Genomic DNA, 4606 nt, shown 5'->3' with positions numbered 1-4606 from the left:
CTCCTCTGCTCTGGGCTGAACAAATCAAGGGACTTCAGGTTTGCTTACTCAAAACCTTTTAAAAATTCAGCACTTGTTAATGTCCAATCTATCTAATTTATTTGTCAAAGGAAATGGTTCTGACTCCTTGTATGGGAACTGCTAGGTCACGATCTGAGTCAGTGATTGAGCATCAGTTGAGAAAGCATAGCTAACCCAAGGAGCACAGGTGCAAGCAATTCACTTAAGGTACTGGAAGGGATGGACCCTTCTCACCCTCATGGTGCTGCTAACCCTTTATGAGTTAGCAACTGAGGGAGCAGAATCTCTGTTTGGAGGCTGTGCTTTTCTCAAGGCTCCACCAGCCTCCGGAAGAGGGAGCTGCTTTTTCCTGTATTGTTTTCTAAACTAAATCTTGACTAATACCTTTGTAAGTGTACTCCTTTCCTGGTAGAACGCACAATCACACCTTTTGCTGCACACTCCTCCAAAGCTGGATACATTTTGTGCTTATAAAACAGGCAGGAACAGGAGCCTGCTCTGCATCTTAATGTACAAGGCATGTATTTACAAAGGGGGAGCTTTTCATTCTATTTTTTTTTACCCACTTCATATTAAACTGTAGAAGAAGACTTCACTTTCCATGAAGTCAGTGTCTCAACCACTACGTGACAGAAGCGGTGGTCCTCTCATACCAGGTCTGGCCCCATGAATGATCTATTCTGCCGTTGTGCAGAGACACCATCTGTTTAAACCCTTGAAACTAGTCAACCTTTCTGAATAAAGCGCTAAATGAATAATTTTCAAAATAGCAACAGTTCCTCTATTATTATTATTATACAGAATATATACATATAAAGAATCTGAAAGCAAAATGGAATTATGTTATTGTTTATTGCTAACACAACACTTGTTCATACAACTATTTATGACTATTTTAAATATGTAGTAATATTAATTCTGATGCAGTACTAAAATGAATATAGCTCAACTATTTCGTGGTGCAACATTTTTAATAGCACATTAAGTAAAGCACCATGATTGTAATTTAGAAAGAAAAACTGAAATAAAAATGCTGCTGAAGCACTGTATGAGTGAGTTAATAGTATTGTAAAAACTATGGCTTCTGGAATTTCCTGAGTTTTGAATGCCTGACTTTTTGTCTTGGTACTGCACCAAAACTAAAAATTTCCTTTTAAATAAAGGCAGGGAGAAAAAAACATGCTTTCTTAGAATTTTTCTACATGCCTTTGATTTCCTCAGCGCACCTTATAAATTGCCTAAGCACAACCTTATAGCTCTTTGTTTAACATCAGCTAAACAATTAGATAAGTTTAGTAAGGAGGTCTCAGTAAAGAATAATCAATCATATGCCTTAATGCAGAAGAGAGTGTTCTCTAGTTATCTAGATACATTCATCTCCATTTTTACAAATTCATTAACAGTAAGAGGAGGGTTAAGGAGAACCTCCAGCTTTCACTGGATGCAGCAGGGAATGCAACCACTGAGGATAAGGAAAAGGTTGAGGTTCTCAGTGGCTTATTTACACTTGTTTTTAAAAGTCAGACCAATTATCCTTGGAATACTCTACCCTCAGACCTGGAACTCTGGGATAGGGAGCAGAATAAACCCCCTACAATTCAAGTGGAAATGGTTAAGAGACCTACTACTCCCTGGACCTTCACAAGTGCATGGAGCCATATGGGATCTATTTGATGTGCTGAGAGGGCTGGCAGAGGTGATAGCCAAGTTGCTTTCCACCGTCTATCAGTAATCAGTTCCTGATTAACCGGAGAGGTCCCAGATGATTAGATGCTTGCCAATGTGACTCCCTTCTGCATGAAAGGTTGTAAGAAGGATCTGGGGAACTTCAGGACTGTCAGGCTTACCTCAGTGTCAAGGAAGGCTATGGAACAGATTGTCTTGACTGAGATAATGTAGCATGTGTGGGATAACCGGGGGATTAGGCCCATCCAGTAAGGATTTATGAAAGGCAGTTCCTGCGTGATCAACTTGCTCTCCTTCTACGATTGACTGATCTGCCTGGTGGATGAGGGAAAAGCTGTTAACATAGTCTACCTAGACTTCAGCAAAGCCTTTGAAACTCTCCCATACTATTCTCCTAGAGAAGCTGGCAGCCAATGGCTTGGACAGGTACCTTCTTTGCTGGGTAAAGAATTGGCTAAAGGGCCAGAAGCAGACAGTGGTGGTGAATGGAGTTAAATCCAGCTGGTGACCGATCATAAGTGGTGTTCCCCAGGGGTTGGTACTGGAACCTGTTCTGTTCAGTGTCTTTGCTAATGACTTGGATGGGGGGCTTGAGTGCACTCTTAGTAAGTTTGCAGATGGCGCCAAGTTGGGAGGAAATGCTGATCTGCCAGGGTGTAGGAAAGCTCTACAGAGGGATCTGGACAGGTTGGATCGCTGGGCTGAGGCCAATGGGATGAAGTTCAACAAGACCAGAGGGACACGGTTTAGTGGGGAAATATTGGTGATAGCTAGACAGTTGGACTAGATGATCTAGGAGGTCTTTTCCAACCTTGGTGATTCTATGATACTTCATCTCCTGCTATGCCAGCAATTGGGCATGGCATACCAGTCTGCTCTCTACATTCTAGTAACTCCTTTCTCTGAAATTAATATTGACATTAACTAACAAATGCTCTTATAAGTGTGATACGCAACAGTGGATGTATGACTATATAAATTTGGAAAAGGTGTTTATACTCTCTGTATTTACCTTTCCATTCAGTCTTGTTTCTCTTTCCTGTTTAGATGATAAAAACTCTTCACACCAAGGACTTCACTTGTAATTTCAGTTAATGCTAACATCACAGCCACCTCAAAGTGGTCCAGAAACCATACATGTCATAATATCCTTAAAATCAAGCTCTATCAGCTATCTGATTATAGCAGCTCTGCTGACTTTCTAAACACTGAAAGCATATGCAGTCCACAAGTATTGTTATCTATTCCTCTGCTTAACAAGATTATCCAATGCAGATTGCTTTAGTGTAAGACAAAAACTTATGACCATCTTATGACCATCAGTGTAGACACACCTTTTTTTTTTTGTCACAGTACCTTATAGAATGGAGTGCCTACTGCAACAATGTACACCAAGAGTCACATTCACTAGGAAAAATTTTTTGATTGATTTTAATAGGTTAATTGAAAGCACAAAAACAATTTACCCTCTTGCAAGTTTTTAACATTATTAAATAGCTTCTGGTGAGCCTTGTGCATATACAGCTCAGCCAGCCAGCGAAAGAAAACCCATTGGAACTGTCGTTTCTAGGTACACACGGGTCAATCTGTTGAACACCTTTCAAATATCAAAGGCTTCTCTCCTTGAACAGCTTCAGACTACTCACAGCAATATTGTACAATTCTCAAATGTGCTTTGTTTTACTGCAAAAGAATACATAAACCAATCTAGAAACTAGTCTCAGAATCTATGTTTATTTTCCCAGTCCCACATATAAAGACGTGATATGAAATGCTATCTGATGCATGATATGAGAGCAAATAGTAAATGAAAATCAGAAGACTGTGTATCCAATATAAACAGTATCCAGAGGTACTGAGCAAAGAAAATAAGGCAGGCTGAAAAGAAAACTTACAAGAACCACACAAAAGGTACTCTGCACAAAGAGTCATATATAGTGTACGTATTTTAAAATCTTTACTTATTTTGAGAGTACAATCATGGATAAGACTTTTGCTGCCACCTGTACAGAAATTAATGTTGTGCACTATATTTCAGGATTGTGAAAGTAAGTAGCCTTAGTTGAACAGAACTTTATTAAAGCTAGGGACCCAAACTTTTCTAAGCAAGTTTTATCCCTGTTCATTCCTGCAGATAAGTTTAATTGCTATTCAGTAGCATTCATTTTAATGTGAGCTATCATTTGAGCTTTGTTCTCTGTTGGGCAATCTTAATTAACTAGTCTAGAAACTACTCACAAGCAAAACTTATAAATATTACAGAACTAGCCTGCAGTAGACCAAAGCAGTTGTTTCAAGGCTCTTGAGACTACTGGTTTCATGAGCATGCTCACATCATCCATCTTACACTGAGATCATCAGCATCTTGTTTGTGAAAACTTCATGATTTCCTGTAAATCTCAGAGACATGCATGCATGCCCTGGAGGACCACTGACATCTGGTGGACAATTCAGTCCTTCCCAACAATATCTGCAGATCCCGGGAAGCAATGAGCACTAGCTGACGTACAAGCTTGGGGGGAAGTAAAACTGATCAACTTCATCAATAATTACCCCATATCTCAGCACATAAGTGGAAATGTGTGTTCTTAACTAAAACTAACACATTTCAAAAATAAAAAAATGGAAAAAAAGTAAAAACTAAATCTATCCTACAGGGAGCTGTCATAAATATTGAATTTTACTGTGGCTTGATCAGAGTGTATTTTACAAATGGCCTGTCATAAGAACGTGCCAGAGACGCAATAAGTTACAATGTTTACCCTGTGTTTGTTAACTAGGTGGAATTTGTTTGTTGCACGTAAATGCGGATGAACAGCAATATACAAACACCAAACTCAGTTAAAGCTGTCAGAACATCAACAGTATTGTTGGATTAAACTTATTCTAGATAACACAA

Source organism: Meleagris gallopavo, chromosome 3, assembly GCF_905368555.1.
Source record: "Meleagris gallopavo chromosome 3, MGAL_WU_HG_1.1, whole genome shotgun sequence".
Classification (NCBI taxonomy): domain Eukaryota; kingdom Metazoa; phylum Chordata; class Aves; order Galliformes; family Phasianidae; genus Meleagris; species Meleagris gallopavo.
The sequence above is the reverse complement of the archived record's forward strand: the minus strand, read 5'-3'. Positions refer to the sequence as shown.